We start from the raw sequence: 17,969 nt of genomic DNA, 5'->3' as shown, positions 1-17,969 counted from the left end.
AATTTGGGAATTATGGGAGGAATAGGTATCCAAAAACAGCTAATGAAATCATGTAATAGAAGAACAGCGAGCAGGACCTTAAGAACTTATGATAAAGCCAATGTATTATTACCATATTCAGTATGTACTGGTATAGAAATAAACTAGATCAATGGAATGAAAGAGAGTCTAGAAATGGATCTTGCTATATATAATTAGTAGAGAAAGAACAGATTATTAAATAAATGTTGGCACAATTAGCTATCTAAAAAGTGTAACGATTTATCTCTATTTTGCATCATTGCAAAAAACAAATTCCTGATTAATTATAAACTTAACTGTAAAAAAGTTAGGTGACAGCATATATGGTCAAGGGACAAAAAAACTAGACAAAATTGGAATCCCGCAATTATGTATATCTGATTATATGAAACCTTTTCTGAGGCAAGCAAGTCAATAGAAAAATGCCAAGCAAATGGTAGGCCAAAGGATTAATTATCTATTAATTAATATCCACAAATGTATTAAAAAGCATTAAAATTAATAGAAAAAAACAGCTGAATAGAAATAAGGGCAAAGGACAGTGAAAAGGCAGTTCACAAAGGAAAAATGTTTAAATCTACCAATAGTCGGGGAAACATAAATAAAACACAATGAAATATCACTTTACACCTAATAGACTTCCAAAGATTAGAAAAAATAGCTCTAACACCAAATAATGGCAAGGATGCGGGGAAAAAAGGCCCTCTACTCTATTTCTGGGAGTGCAAAGTGCTACAGCCTTTTTGGAAAGTGATATAGCAACATCTATTAGAATTATAAATGCATTTACTTATCCCACTCCTGGGAATGTGCTCCACGGAATAAAGCCCCAACTCATTAACACTTATGTACGGGATGATTATTGCTCTTCTGTTCATTTTGACCAAAAATAAACACAGAAACAAAAACAAAGCCTTGTTATGTGAATGCCCATATATAGGGAAATGGTTGAATGGATGATGACATATCACACAATGGAATATTATTCAGCTATTAAAGAGAGTGAATTAGAGGTTTACCAGTTGACCTGGAAGCATTTCCAATGGATGATGACATATCACACAATGGAATATTATTCAGCTATTAAAGAGAGTGAATTAGAGGTTTACCACTTGACCTGGAAGCATTTCCACTGAAGGGTAGTAGAACATGCCACCCCATAATATGCCACTTTGCATACAGATTAGTTTGAGCTGAAGGCCAAGAGAAGCTCTCTGCCTTCCCCTTATCTACCTGAAGGCAGAACATGTACTCCTCTTGTGAAGATGACCCCTCTCTACTTCTCACACCAGGAACGGAATAATAATTTTATCACTGGAGACAAGATGGCATTGAGAAAGCGTCTACACAAAGAAACCTTACTAACTGGCCCTATTTACCACTAGTTTCCCCTAATATTTGTCTTCCCTCAATTTGCCACCCCTAGAAGTTTGAAGTCCTTTTCCTTTGTCTTCTCCCTTTTCTACAAAATTAACGTTCTTTGATAGGATGCCATCTAAGTCCAAATTCTAACAAACCCTTTGAGTTACTCATCACTAAGTTTTCTCCCACGTGAAGTGTACAGAACGTGTTAATAAACTGTTTTTCTGTTGTGTTTTTGTTTGTTTGTTTCATTTCTTTTACATCTGTATTGGAGTATAATTGCTTTACAATGGTGTGTTAGTTTTTGCTTTATAACAAAGTGAATCAGCTATGCATATACATATATCCCCATATCTCCTCCCTTTTGAGTCTCCCTCCCACCCTCCCTATCCCACCCCTCTAGGTAGTCACAAAGCACCGAGCTGATCTCCCTGTGCTATGCGGCTGCTTCCCACTAGCTATCTGTTTTACATTTGGTAGTGTATATATGTCCATGCCACTCTCTCACTTTGTCCCAGCTTCCCCTTCCCCCTCCCCATGTCCTCAAGTCTATTCTCTACATCTGCGTCTTTATTCCTGTCCTGCCCCTAGGTTCTTCAGAACCATTTTTGTTTTGTTTTGTTTTGTTTTTCTGTTGTTAATATGTTGTTTTGTCAGTCTAATTTAGAGAAGCCCAGACAATGAACCTAAGATGGGTTCCCATACTGTATTGTTGAATCTCTCCCCTACACCATACTGTACTGTTGAATCAGAAAAGGAAGGGACAGGAAAATGTGCAAAACATAATTATTTGCAATATAAGTGATTACAAATATACATATAAATGATTACAGATCATATAAACATATTTATATGTTTATATATAAACATATAAATTATTATATCATTATAGTATCATATGAAACAGAAACTTGGAAGGATAAATATTAGGACACCACCAAGAATTACCATGCTTTTGGAAGCAGTTAGTATGGTGATTTGTGTTGAAGATGGAGAACAGCAAAAAAATCAGGCCAAAAAAAAAAAAGAATAGAATAAAAGAGTATTAAAAATTGAAAACGATTTAAATATGCAAAATTACATGTTAATAGAATTTTTAAAAATTAAAAAATGATGATCACTCTGTTGTCTTTAAAGCTCTTTCCACAGTGACTAGGAAAGGTTTTGTGGGTATGTCTAGGAAACGGCAGGGAGGCAGCAAGTCCACAGGCTTTGGTGTTGGACTGCAGAGTTCATGTCCCAGCCCCATCACTGACTGGAGGTGAGACTTCCATTGCATTGCACTGTTCACTTTTCCCAACTCAAAATTTCCTCATCCATGGAATAACATTGTGAAAACAAAATGCAACAATGTAATTAAACTGCTTAGCACAGTGCCTGATACATATAAAGTGCTCAATAAATATTGGCTATTAATACTAACATTCTTATAGCTACTGCAAATCGGCCAGTTGTAGGTCCTTGTTAGAGAAAAGGAGGAGAGGTGGACAGCAAGATGGATTTGAGGTTCAAGCATGAGTGACTTGGAGTCATGGTGCTATATTTTAAATTCTCCTTCCTAAGTTTTGATTGGGTAGCAAAGAAAGTTGAAACCTTTTAATATGATCTTCAAGATCCTCAAAATCAGTCTTTCACCCAAGTGCAATAATTCTCTTGTGCCCAGACATTTTAGTTGTTTCCCAAACAATTCTTGCAATACCTACTCAGAGTTGCTATTAGGATCAAATAGGGAAGACGCTGACAAAAAAAAAAAATTTTTTGTGATATCCTACTGCCTGCCAGGCACTGTGCTGCATGCAGTAATACTGAAAAGTGCGTTCTATCTCCACCATTTTGCAGATAAAGGAACTAATATTCCTGTAGTTTAAAATGAATGTCAAAGTTTGTTTTGATGTTAGATGCATCTAGTTCCAAATCCCAGGCTTGTCTAATGCAGCTTGTTGTCATCAATGTATACATGTTCTATCAACAGTAAATATTCTATGAATTTAAGAGTAGCAGGATATTTAATGGGAGGTTTCAGTTGTCTTAGAGTCTTGGCTGAGGTTCTAAAATTGAGGACAGCAGGTGATAAATGTTCACACATTCTAAACAGAGGTGCCAGACACTCCTACCCAGACATGCTGAGATAAATGTAAACATGGCCCTACCTTCTTTGTCACCTGTCACCAGGCTGTGTAAAGTTAATTAGGTAATGGTGCTTTTAAGGAACTTGTTAGCAGAGGACAGGGTTGGGATTTTCACCTCCCCACTTTCAGACTATATTCAAGAAGCATCCCATTACAGAAAGAGCTGGCGACTGGGCATCTGAAATACAGGGCACTGTGCCGGATTATAAGAGCCCCAGACAGGAGAGAACTTGTTCCTTTACTTCTATTTCCTACTCCCATCCCAATCCTGGAGGACCTACAGACTGAAGAGCTTTGGGGAAAAAAATAGTATAAGAACAAAATGGAGGAAGAGAGAAAAAAAAGTAGATAATTCGTCCATCCCTCCTTCCCAACTGTTGGTCTGGGGAATTTTTGTGTCAGGACTGAGCTGGAAAGATAGAGCGATGCCTTAAATTGGATTAGAGGTGAAAGTTATGATATGTGATTGTTCTATATTTTTAATATCAGAGAATGATAGTTCTAATAGCCAATGATTGTTCTAATATCATTTCTGGAAAGATCTGAAATCTTCCTGAGGTATTCCCTAGTGGCAGAGAAGGGAGATCCAACAAAGTCTGTTGGAGGGCAGTGGTGGGAGAAGGAATAAGACCATTTATCCCTTATTGACTAGTGACATAAGAAACCACTGCTTCTCCCCTCTGCTTCGGCTGACATTGTTCATATACGTTGTTCTCTTGAAATTCTGGCCAGCATTCTAATCTCACCTTCCATGATCCTGCTTCATAATGTCTCCGGATAAATTAATCTTTTTTTTCTATGTTCCCCATAGCCTTACACCCAATCAATTATACATTTGTAGCCACAAGTATAGTCAGACTCCTCTGAAACAGTGAGCTCCTTCAGGATGGGTATGGAGTTTTGTCTTCTTCTTCCAAGTCCTTAGCACAGTACCTTCCTGGTGCTAAATGCTCAGTGCTAGCTGATTAAGTTGCTATGGAATGAACTGCTCAGTGAAATCAGTCACGGAAACCCAGACCATGCTGTATCTGCTCTGCCCCAATACCTCTAGAGGACAAATCCAGAAATCATCCCCCAGGTAGCAGAACACTGTGTCTGCTTTCCTGTGAACTTCCCAGGTTAAGAGTCAAGATAACTCTGACACAGCTGAACATTCATGAAAATAGAGACCCAGAAGCCACTGGTGAATGAAGCAAACAACTATGAGACACCTACTATTTGTCAGGTCTTAGGAATGAGAGGTAAAGAAGATAGCACCCGCCCTGTTCTTTTCATCTATGTTTAGAGCTATTTAAAATAGATCTCAGTTTGGAAAATGTATGATCATCATTTGCTGAGAGCACTGGCAGCTTAAATTCGGAGCTGATGGAGCTCTGGCTGTGAGTTATCAGTTCTATAAGATGAAGATATGGAAACTGAAGTAGGAATAGGCTGAGGGCAATGAAGCAGGCCTTGGCACCAACACCAGACCCTTCCACAGACATCCTTTACTGGGAGTGTGTGATGGGTGCACAAATCCCAACCCAACCACTGAAAATAATGTCACATCCTAGATGCACACTAAGTATACAAGCTTATCATAACCCTGACCAAGAAGGCCTTAACGTTGTCCTCAGCTTGACTAAACTTCAGATGGTTTCTTTCTGATGATAGGCCCCTGACCTCTTTTTCCTTATTTACTTTAGAAAACGTGTAATTGTAAATTCTTTCTCTACCTCTTTGATGTGTAAATCTTCTCCCAGCTTCTTGACAGTTTTACAACCCAGGAATGTCTTTTTCAAGGATCTGGGGATCATCCTTTTGAAATGCAATTGAGAAAGCACCCCTATCACACAGTCTCTGTGGGAAGGTAGGAGCCTAACTTCCATAAGCATCCATTAGTACACCCAGATGGCCTCATCAATTGCACATGGACCACCTGCCCCCTAATGTCCTCCAGTACTTTTCCACAAGCTCACCCCAGTGCTGAAAAGCTCTCCAGCCTTTTGTTTCAATGGAGTTGAGTTCAATTTCTCTTCACTGTTGCCTTAGTCTTTATTAAATTCTTTCTTGCCTGTTTAATTTCACCCAGTACAAGTGTTCTTTGACAACCACTGTAAAGCACTTCAGCCATAACACAGTGATGGTCATAGTTGTGATTAGTAAAATATCTAATAAAATTTCTTCACCCTATCAACCAGTAGTTTTTTTGTTTTTTGTTTTTTGTTTTTTTTTTGCTGTACACGGGCCTCTCGCTGTTGTGGCCTCTCCCGTTGCGGACAGAGCACAGGCTCCAGACGTGCAGACTCAGCGGCCATGGCTCACAGTCCCAGCCGCTTCGTGGCATGTGGGATCTTCCCGGACCTGGGCACGAACCCACGTCCCCTGCATCGGCAAGCGGACTCTCAACCACTGTGCCACCAGGGAAGCCCCAACCAGTAGTTTTTAACCCAGAGCAATCTTGCCAACAGGGGACATTTGGTAAAGCCTAGAGACATCTTTGGTTGTCACAATTAAGGAGGAGGGGAAGAGGGAGGTTTGCTTTTGGCATCTAAATGGGTAGAGGTCAGGGATGCTGCTAATTTTACAATGTACAAGGCAGCCCCTCAAAACAAAGACTAATTTGGTGCAAATGTTAATAGTGCATGGTTGAGAAAAGCTGCTATAAATAATTAAGACCCTAAGGGCACTCCTTCCTAAGTCTCAGCATGGTCAACGAGATTAGGTTGTGCCACAAAGCCTCCACCAGAATCAGTTTATAGTTCCTAAAAACAATAAAAGCAGGCAACTGAAAAATAACTATGAATATAGTCATCCCTCACTATTCAGGGGATTGGCTCCAGGCACCCTGACAGATACCAAAATCTGTGGGTGCTCAAGTCCCTTACATAAAGCGGCAGAGTACAGTTGGCCCTACAAGATGCAGAACCCACAGATGGGGACGGCCAACTGCAGCTCTGGAAAAGGATCTCACTGAGAAATACTTTGAGACCAAGCTAACTCTTCAGACCCCATTATTTTTTATGAGAATTTAAGATCCAGATAATCCAATTTGTGCGCTCATGGAATCACTTTGGACTCATAATCACATCAAGGTATTTCCTAGTAAGAATCTAATCAGATGTTTAATTAGTCTATATAAGCTAATGAACTGCCACTCTGCCATTATCTCCTTTAGAGGTCCATCTCAATCAGTTTGGGTACACAATAATAACAATGATTAATCCAATATAGATTGCCACACCTATAACTAGCTCACTGACAAAAGAATGGCTCTTCATTAGCCCATGGCCCCCTTAGAAGTATTACTAAGTTTGCAAATGTTCTCTTAGTAGTTGGCAGGTTAACTTAAATAGGTTACCTGATTTCTATTTCACTTACTCAAAAAGCAGTTACTGTAGCAATAATAAAGAACAAACACACACTTAATTCACACATTGATCTCATTTTATTTGGCAAGCACACAATAAAAAATTTTTTTTTTTTTTTTTTTTTTTTTTTTGCTGTACGCAGGCCTCTCACTTGTTGTGGCCTCTCCCGTTGCGGAGCACAGGCTCCGGACGCACAGGCTCAGCAGCCATGGCTCACGGGCCCAGCCGCTCCGCGGCATATGGGATCCTCCCAGACCGGGGCACGAACCCGTATCCCCTGCATCGGCAGGCGGACTCTCAACCACTGCGCCACCAGGGAGGCCCACAATAAAAAAAATTAAACACCTTCCCTCCTCCGCTTTTGCCCACAGCTAGAAAACCTGTATAAAGACAAACTAACTTAAAGTGATTCTATGTACTTTAGATGTAAATGAGTTGGGCTTATTTTGTAATGTAAGACTGCAGTGAATTCTCACCAACTCCACATTGAGTAACAGACCTTTGATATTATGCCTTATTTTTATTTATCCCACGTTTAGAGCTTCTATTATTTACATGTGTCTTGTGCTTTCTTGGCAATATGTTAAAAGATTATCTGAGTTTCCTCAAGAGCTACATCTTAAATTTTAAAATGCATTAGTCTATGAGCAGTGAAAGCATGAAATCCCTTAAGTCTCCACTCAATAATTCACTACTAAATCAATATCTAAAGAATGTTTTTAAGCCATCAAACTAAAGGAAACTTAAAATTGAAAACAATGGATATCTTTCCCCGCCCCCAGATTTTCTAAACTAATTATTCCTTCAGATAGACTTGTCAGTTCCAAATGGAACATGACTTGGGTTTCTGAGATCCTGGGAAATAAGAGAGATCTTATTTCATTTTCTATTCCTACATAAAGCAGAGTGTATTAAAATTTTCAAATTTCTTCCATCTTTATGAGCTCCAGAGGGTACACTTTGGTTAGTTCAATATGTTATTCCTACTTTAACTCATAAGTTCATTTTTCAATTTTATCCTAAAATTTGAGTCAAAGAATAAAATCTTCAAAGTACTAGTTCTCTCTAATGTACTTCTAAAAAGGGGAACATTAAGGGTAACCTCAATGAGGTGCAGATCAGGACAAAATGCTAAGAAGAACTTAAAAAAAGAAAGAATTATTAAGAGCGGGAATCCATAGAATCACCCTTTACAATAACCCTGACATGAAAGCAAATGATCTGTGTGACAGTCCATCTAAAAGGGAAAACTTTTTATCATCTAGAAATATTCCATAGACATTGTTTGGAAGGAGCTTTTCTGTGGACCACTTAGTACCAGCTATAGATTCTGAGCTAACAAAAGTCAGTTTGTTAGTTTGTTTGGAAAACAATACCATAGTCTATGTAGATAAGGTGGTTAACAGTTTAATCAGTGGATCTCAACCTTGGTTGCATATTAAAAACACCTTTGAAGCTTTTAAACACTTGAATGCCCATTCTGCCCCCAGATCAATTAAATCAGAATGTATAGGCTGACAACCAGGCAACAGTATTTTTTTTTAATGCTTCCTCAGGTGATATTAATATGCAGCTCAAGTTGAGAACAAATGCTTTTAAAAAATGGAAAGTTTATAACAATTACCACTATAGGAATAGTGGAATAAAATAAAAATAAAATAAAATAAATAAATAAATAAATAAATAAATAAATAAAATAGTGGAATAAAAGGAATATTTGATATATTTTCATAACTGGAAATAGAATTGGTCAGAGTAAAAGAATTACCTTTCCATCCCCTACCTATAATATTTAGACTGAGGTTTAAAGCCACTACTGAAATAGATTTTTAAATTTTTGTACTTTTTTTTTATAATACTCTAGCAAAACATTGAGATCATTTCCATATGTGTACATTCAAGTTGATGCAACTTGATATAACATAGCCATTTATAAGACCTTAACCCATTCAATTGACTCCAGGTGAAATAGAAGATTCAGTCACCGGTTAGGCAACATTTTCCTCAAAAACAGAACAGTAATATGAACTTTGGCATAAGAATATCATAATATAACAGAAGAAATAACACTTGGTTCCATATATTTAACATTATTTTTAAAATACCATAACTAGTATATTAACTTACTAAAAAAACAGTTGAGGACCTTTTAGGTACCTGGCACCACACTAAGCCCTGGGGATACAAGGTGTCTGAAAAGACACATCTCCTGCCCCCATTGACATACAGTCCAGCTGGCTGGCTTGTAAGTCAGGCCAAAGATTGTGATGCCATCTGTACACCCACTGTGAACTCAAGATACTATTAAACTTCAGTAATATATCAAGTCACAAATGACTTGCCGTTTGTCCATATAACACATTTTCAGATCATCCTGGTTGACATTCTATGCCTTTCTCTATACCCCACCTTCTAAAAGATCAAGAAAAGACTGATAATATGAACATTACTAGTCAAGCTTGCACAGGTTTATGCAAAAACAAAAAAATGGTAAATGATTCTCATATCTCCACTTCCCCCAAATTTTCCGTTCCATTCTTGCTTTCTTAATATCTCATCACCATCATAATCATCATCACCATCATTGTTATTGTCACAACTCTCTAGGCAGAGTCTCTAATATGTAACTGGAAAATATGTCTGAAAGTAAAACTATGGCATTGGAAACAATAATTGGAAAATTATTGTTGATCTACTTAGATTTTTTCAGTCCTTTATTATTCTGTATTTCCTTATAAAATTTTTGTGCTCATTATACTGTTACATAAATACAAGAAAATTACTCATAATCCGCCACTATAGCAAACATATGTAATATTTGACATCTTTACAAACTTTTCTCTATCAAGCTTTTACAAAGTCACACTGAATTTAAAATTATGTATGCAGCTCTTTAATTTTATTCATATTTTAAGAATTTTAAATTCTCATTAATAACTCTATAAACCTGATTTGAAATGGTATATGGCTGAAATTCTTAATATTACAGAGTACTTCAAGAACTTCAGAATATTAATTTAATGAGCAAATATTTATACACTGCCTTCTATGTACCAGGTACTGGTCTAGATTCTGAAGATACAGAAGGGGACAAAGACAAGATTCTTGCTCTGTGGAGTTTATATTCTACCTGGGAGAAGTAGACAAGGAAAAATAAAAGATAATTTTATTCAAAAATGAAAGAGATAATTTTAGGCAGTAATTTTTATTTTAATAGTCATGGAATTGTTACTCTGGAGATGAGGCTGGTTAGCAAGGGGAGGTGCATGGGAAAGTATCCATCTCCAAGTAGACAATGTTTGATCTGAGATTTGAATGATAAGCAGGAATCAGCCAAGTGAAACTCTCAAGCATATGAAAATGTAAGAGGAGTGGAATAATGCTACCTTCCTGGAAATTCTTCATTGCCTGGAATAGATCTTCATGAAGGTACAGGCAAAGAATGAGCAAGCCTGGAAAATGTCCCTTCCTTCCCAGCTCTCATATGGTTTCTCCTAAGCAATATCTCAATCTTCTTTATCCTTTCCCCAGAAGTCACTTAGAGGCCAATTCCTTGGTCACATAGCTCACCAATCGCAAGAGAAGAGACATGACCAAATTCTTCCCTAAACTTCTAACCAAAGATGTAGTTAGAATTTATAATAATCTGATTAAAATGTGTGCTGTCCTTTCTTTTTACCATAAATTTACCATGATTCTTGGTATTTCAAAGTTATGTTGCTGTTAGTGTCATTCTTGTCAATTTTGGAGCTGAACTGTGTCAAGCTTGTACAAATGATTTAGTATGGCAGTTAAGAGCATGGGCTACAGGCAGATTCTAAGACATGACCTAAACTACTTAAGCCAGCCACAGTTTCCTTATCACAATCATAATAATGTGAGTTTTAAAAGAAATGGTACAGGGACTTCCCTGGTGGCGCAGTGGATAAGACTCTGCGCTCCCAATACAGGGGGCCCAGTTTTGATCCCTGGTCAGGGAACTAGGTCCCACATGTATGCTACAACTAAGAGTTCACATGCCACAACTAAGGAGCTGTGGAACTGCAACTAAGGAGCCCGAGAGCCACAACGAAGGAGCCCGTCTGCCACAACTAAGACCTGGTGCAACCAAATAAATAAATATTTTTTAAAAATTAAAAAAATAAATAAAAGAAATGGTACAGAGAACCCAGAGGCTGACACGCAAGCCTTTAATAAATAAGTAGGGTAGGCAGAGAGAGACAGAAACAGCAAAAATGTGCGCGTGCACACACACACACACACCCCTTGAGATTATTTTAAATATTGTATGGATAAAGATCTTACTACATGGTAGTAAAAACAAGAATTAGTTATGCCATATTACTCTTTGGCATCTTGAAACTTTATAGCTTAGGAGACTGCATGCATGTGGTCTGCTGACTAAGAAAGGCTATCTACCCATTTTCACTTGGATGAATTATATAAGGTGGGATTGGGGGAACTGGAAATCCCAAACTCCACTAACTCTTGGTCATAGATGTTACGATAAGTTTCAGACACAATCACGATGGGGCATAAAAAGCGAGATGCGAAGGGTCCTCTTGATGCTCGTCAGTGTTTCCTTCTGTTCTCAAAGCCCTCCTTAAGTGGCTCCCTCCACACTGTCAGGGAAGACTGTCTTGAGGTCCAGCACTCTGCATTTGGAATAGAACCCCAAAATGCAGTGGGATGACTGAGCCCTGTACCCAAGGAAGGGAGGGAATCCAGAAAGAGATTAATAAACTAGCTTTCACACTGTCCTCCACTATCGATGTTATCTCAGAGTGGGGGAAAGAGGGTTGCCCAGAAAGCTCCATTTTCATGTGCTCGAGATTGCATGATGTTCAAAGGGTTCCACAGCTAAAACAAAGCTAGAAAACCATGGAGCCAGTAAATGTGAAGGCCCCTTGTAAACTGTAGTGTGATTTACAAATGCTAGTTTTTAATATTATCACTGCTGTTTCTTGTTTCCTGAGAAAATTTAAATGCCTGTTTTATTGGGAAATTGCTTAATTCGATAATAAATCTCAAGAAAAGGCACGGTTCCAAGTCAAATATTCATTTTCATCTCTAGCATGCTGTGCAGTAAGCACATTGAAAATGCGTTTTAAAGGAATTCCTAATGGGATTCATTTATTGGGGGAAGCAGGAACAGTTGGCTGGACTTTCCCATCACAAATTTAATTCACAAGGGGTCAACCCAGTCATTCATCCCCTGCAGTAAAGAAATTCACCACAGTTCCTGGTTCTCACAAGGATATTAAGGGAAATGTTCCCTGCCTCCTTTGGTTGGAAGTGGGGTTCCTAAGGCTCTACATTCAATTACTGCAACCTGCATGTTTAATCCCAGGTTACAGCCAAACACCAAGGAATATTGAAAAATAATAACAACAGGAACCCAGCTTAACTCAATGCACATTAATTATCCTAAAAAATAGCAACACAACTACACAATACTACATGGGATTCAAGTAAATAATAGTAGCAAAGACATATCATACTTACTATGTGCCAGGCACTGGTCAAAGTGTGCTGCATACATTAGTTATCCCTCACAACAACCTGATGGGCTCAGAACCATGACTAGCTCTTTGACAGAGGAAGTCCAGAAAGTTATTGTTGGAGCTAGGATTCAAACCCAGGCAATCAGGCTCTAGAGAAGACCACACGATGTTTTAGTGGTTTAGTTTCAGTGCAGTCAGGAATAAGAGTATATATTTTGTTCTGATTTCTGCCAAGTACAGGCATGCCCTTGTGCTTGGTATCTTCCTTTGGTGCCTCTGGTTCCACCCCCAACACCTTTCTATCTTGCTCTATGCTCAAGAGTCTGGCCTGTACGAACAGCATCAATGGGTTTCCAGTCAGGTCAGGCACTAGCTAGAGATTAGGGGTCAATGGGAGAACAAGGTCAGGGTATTTATTTTCCTGGGTCCCTCACTCAGGTTACTACTGGTCTGCTGTATCCCTCTGTTGACACCACAGTTCCTGTCAAATGACTTACTTCACTCTGGATTCCCTACTTCTCCTTTCCTCTGCCCCTAAAGGCCTACTGCTACAATTGCCATAGTGCGGAACCATATTCCTTTATTTTCCCTAAACCCTGACCACATCTTTGTAAATGGTCCTTTATTAAACTCTCCTCACATCACCATTCCAGAAATCTGAGCAGAGAATTCCATTCTCCAGCTAGTTTACATATGACTGGACCCCCCAAAATGCAGCATAGCCCTCACTATCCCCACCTTCCACCCTCTGCACAACAGGCCCAGGACATAAATTCTACAGCTGTCCAAAAAAATCTCCATTCCTCCTACTACAAGCCTATATGAAAATTATTTTTCAATTTTCTTGGTTTTTGTAAGAGGCCAGAAACTGAGGTTTACAAATAGAACAGCATTTTTTTTAAAGATTTTCAAGTTTATTGGTATTTTGAAAGTTTATAGTTTTATTTCTATTGTGTCTACATTTATTTTGCCTTGTCATTTGTATTTTGTACAGGAGTTAAAATGAAAGAACTAGAATTACAAGATTAAACATGGATAAATCTCAAAAATCTAATATGGAAATGAACAAAACTAATTCAAGAAAAAATACAATGGTATAAATAGATTTATATAAAAAATTTAAACATGCAAAGCAATGCTATATACTGTAGAACAGCATTTTTATTCTAACAATAGTCACTGGGTCTATCAAATCATCCTGAGTATCAGGCAGCAGACAGTAACAGACTATTCACGTTGGGTGTTGGTCTCTTTGAGTTGAATGATCTTACTGACCCTATGATTCAGGTGTCATAAATCAGACACTTAGCTTAATTAAATACAAAAATATCTGATCTATGCAGCTGATAACACTGGACAGTTGGCTTCCTGGAATCAGGTAGTAATATACCAGGAAATGTGATCCCATGGTGCAGAAAGATACCAGGTGCATCCCTGTTTTTCTTTCAATCTAATTAGCCATTCATCAGAAATAATGCATGTTTATAAAAATGTCTTGGCCTCAAAGACAGTGAGCATCTGAATGGAACTTAACATCTCTTCTTCAAAACATCTCAAGTTGGGCCTCCCTGGTGGCGCAGTGGTTGAGAGTCCGCCTGCCGATGCAGGGGATACGGGTTCGTGCCCCGGTCTGGGAGGATCCCATATGCCGCGGAGCGGCTGGGCCCATGAGCCATGGCCGCTGGGCCTGCGCATCCGGAGCCTGTGCTCCGCAACGGGAGAGGCCACAACAGTGAGAGGCCCGCATACAGCAAAAAAAAAGAAAAAAAAAAAAAAAAAAAAAACCATCTCAAGTTGATCTTCATTTAATTTAACAGTTCACCCTGTGGTGACAGTAGAGGTTGTTTCCATTGAAAAGGATATAAGAACAACACCCTGGGCCATAATTCAAAAAAAATATGGTTCCCCACCCACTCCTCTCTCCTAATCCACCTTCATAGGGCTGATAACTCTTCACTGTTCTACCCTCGTTCCCATGTTGAAAGTCGAGCTTTATAGCTAGTCTTGGTTAGAAGGATGCACTTCTTTTTACCATTTTTTGATGTTTGCAAAGTTATATGTTTGTAGAGGTAAAGCACTCACTGTCTTTAGTTCATCATCAGAAGGTGTCACAACAGTCTTAAAATCTATGAGCATGTACAATTACCAGTGGAATATATATAACAAACTGACATCTCTGAATTACAGTGTCATAGAAAAATGGCTAGAGATGGACGCATAATACACTGACAGATTTCAGCAATAAGCATTTGGGGACTCTCTCAGGGTACTTCTGGCCTGGCAGGAAGCCATGATCATGACCTAAAGTTAAAAGACAGGAATTGTAGATCTTACTTCTCTAATTATAACTCTGCCACCTTCTTGATGTGCCAGAGTTCCTACACTATAAAATGAAAATTATCTGTATGACTTGACTGGCAGAGTCACTGGCATTAACAAAAGTGTTACGTATAAACAGTAATATCAAAAAACTTTGTGCTACTTTGCCTTGAAGAAATCAGTCAGAAATTATTTTAAGTGATTAAGAGCCTCACTGTCCTGAAACAAAGTCAAGGTATAGTGTTTCTTTCAAATTACAGATGCTCTTTCTTTTCCTCCCTACCTGTAGTAGCTAGACAGCCTCTAAGGTGATCTCCTCCAATGCTCATCACCTTCTGGTATTCACACACTCACAGAGTTCTCTCCCACACTGATCAGGGCTGACCTGTGTATCCAATAAGATATTCTGAAATGATAGTGTGTGATTTTCAAGGTTAGTTCATAAATCTATTCGTATCACTCACTCTAGGAGAAATCATTTGCAATGTGAAGAGGACACTTGAGAAGCTTAATGGAATAGACCACATGATGAGGAACTAAGACGCCCTACCAAGAGCCAGCACCAACTGCCAGTCATGTGATTAAGCCGTCTTAGAAGCAGATCTTTACACACCACTCAAGCTTTCAAATGAATGTAACTCCAACTGACATCTTGACTGTAACCTCATGAGATCCCAAGCCAGAATCATTCAGCTAAGCTGCTCCTAAATTCTAGATCCATAGGAACTGTGTGAGATAATAAATGTTTGCTGGTATAAGCCACAAAGATTTTGGGGGGTGGAAGGGTAATCTACTATATAGAAATATATAACTAAAATACTATTTACTCTGATTTTCTATTCTATACAAGGTTTACCTTGACTATATATATATTCTTTCTCCCAACCCTGACATACATACACCCATTTTTTTCAAGCAAGCCCTTTATTCAAGAGTATGGCAAAATGTCTCGGAGAAACAGGAGGGTATGGACACTTTGATAATGACACAATTTTAAAGAATTAATGCTCCAAGATATGCATGTCCATATTTATACCTGTACAAATAATGAAGGTCTATGTGAAAAAAATGCCCTCATCCAAGAAATTGTTTACAAAAATAAATACCACATGTTTGATCTTCATAATGTATATAACCCTATTTATAACATGGTTGATTATTTCATTGTTTTATAGCAGCATAAGTGGAATACTGGTGATATCATTTTAACACCCAGACAGTTATAGTAGTGAGTTAATGTCCTGTCACTAACTCCTGTTAACTGCAGGAACTGAGTCATATTATCTAAGCTGATAGTGAAACAAATGAGTTACACAGTTAAGAGGAACATCCTGCTAAAATCCTGCGAAGGTCTAGCAGTGCATGTAAACTAAGTATGAGTTTCTTCAGCTGCAGAGAAATTTCAAACAATTATTAACTGTAACTTTGCTATGAGTCATGATTACATTATACAGAGAGTGCTAAAGAACTAATATTACCAGAAGCACACAAAGCAGATAATACATCACTCTTCCCCACTTGCCTTCATATAAAATCATTTTATCATTAACATTTCGGATCAATATTAAAATGTAATAAAATTAGAGAAGATACACATTTACTGTTTATATCACTATATTTCCAAGACTGAAATAACAAAAAAGATGAAAAATCCATCTCTAAAAACTTTTGGGTACCTGTAGAATTTTTTAGTAAAACCACTTAAAAACTGTTCTCGGTGTTAGATTCCAATATAGTATTATACCTGAAAACACAGATTACTTTGGTAGTATTGATATGAATTTCTCTTAAGAAAATCAGAATTCTAAATCAAACTAAATAATATTAATACTGAATTGGACTTCAAAGGAGGTTTTACTGTACACAAATTTAGTTTCTGCAAAGGGCAGACATTTTCTTTTATACCAGTCCATAAAATATCTTTTAAAGCTGTAAGAATTATACCAAAATGAAAAATTCTAAAAGAATGAGATTCAATGTTTTATCTTCAAACAATAGCAGCAGAATTTTGCCAAATAGAAAATGGTAAAAAGGGTAATGGTTATGGAATAAGAATTACAAAATGCTTTTCTGAAACACTCCAGTGAGTTTTAACTCCTTAGATCTTTGTACTAGATCTTATGTATCTACAGGCACACCTCATTTTACTGTGCTTTATTGCATTTTTTACAAATTGCATGCTTGGGGCAACCCTGCATCGAGCAAGTCCGTCAGCACCATTTTTACAACAGCATTTGTTCATTTCGTGTCTCTGTGTCACATTTTGGTAATTCTCGCAATATTTCAAACTTTTTCATTATGATTATAACTGTTACGGTGCTCTGTGATCAGTGATCTTTGATGTTACTATTATAATTGTTTTGGGGCACTACAAACCACACCCAATAAGGCAGTGAATTTAATCAGTAAATGTGTATCTTCTGACTATTCTACTGACCAGCCATTCCCCTAGTTGGGTAGATGAAACAGTCAGAAATACACATTTACCTCTCTCTCTCTTTCTTGGGGCCTCCCTATTCCTTCAGACACAAAAATATTGAAATTAAGCCAATTAATAATCTTACAATGGCCTTTAAGTGTTCAAGTGAAAGAGTCACACACCTTTCACTTTGAATCATAAGCTAGAAATGATTAAGCTTAGTGGGAAAGGCATACTGAAAGCCAAGATAGGCTGAAAGGTAAGCCTCTTGCACCAAATTATAATTTGCCAAGTTATAAATGCAAAGGAAAAGTTCTTGAAGGAAATTAAAAGTGCTACTCTGGTGAACACACAGTGATAAGAAAGCAAAACAGCTTTATTGCTGATATGAAGGAAGTTTTAGTCATCTGGACAAAAAAATCAAACCAGTCACAACATTCCCTTAAGCCAAAGCCTAATCCATTGCAAGTCCCTAACTCTCTTCAATTTTTGAAGGCTGAGAGAGGTGAGGAAGCTGCAGAAGAAAAGTCTGAAGCCAGCAGAGGTTGGTTCGTGAGCTTTAAGGAAAGAAGCCATCTCCATAACATCCAAGTGCAAAGTGAAGCAGCAAGTGCTGATGTAGAAGCTGCAGCAGGTTACTCAGAAGATCTAGCTGAAATAATTAATGAAGGTGGCTACAGAAAATAACAGATTTTCAATGCAGGCAAACAGCCTTCTATGGGGAAAAGATGCCATCTAAGACTTTCATAGCTAGAGAGGAGAAGTCAATGCCTAGCTTCAAAGCTTCAAAAGAGAGGCTTACTCTCTTGTGAGGGACAGAAGTATTAGTCAATGAATTTGTGCTTAATCAATTTTATTTATTATT

At 37.9% G+C, this 17,969-nt stretch overlaps 1 protein-coding gene across 4 annotated transcripts in view; it reads right to left on the bottom strand.

Annotated features, from left to right (window-relative positions):
• The window catches only part of INPP4B (inositol polyphosphate-4-phosphatase type II B), an 880,599-nt gene that overhangs the window by 415,169 nt on the left and 447,461 nt on the right, over positions 1-17,969 (bottom strand). The gene's annotated exons all lie outside the window — the stretch shown is intronic.

Source organism: Mesoplodon mirus, assembly GCF_964341445.2.
Source record: "Mesoplodon mirus genome assembly, chromosome: 2".
Classification (NCBI taxonomy): Eukaryota; Metazoa; Chordata; class Mammalia; order Artiodactyla; family Ziphiidae; genus Mesoplodon; species Mesoplodon mirus.
The sequence above is the reverse complement of the archived record's forward strand: the minus strand, read 5'-3'. Positions and strand labels throughout refer to the sequence as shown.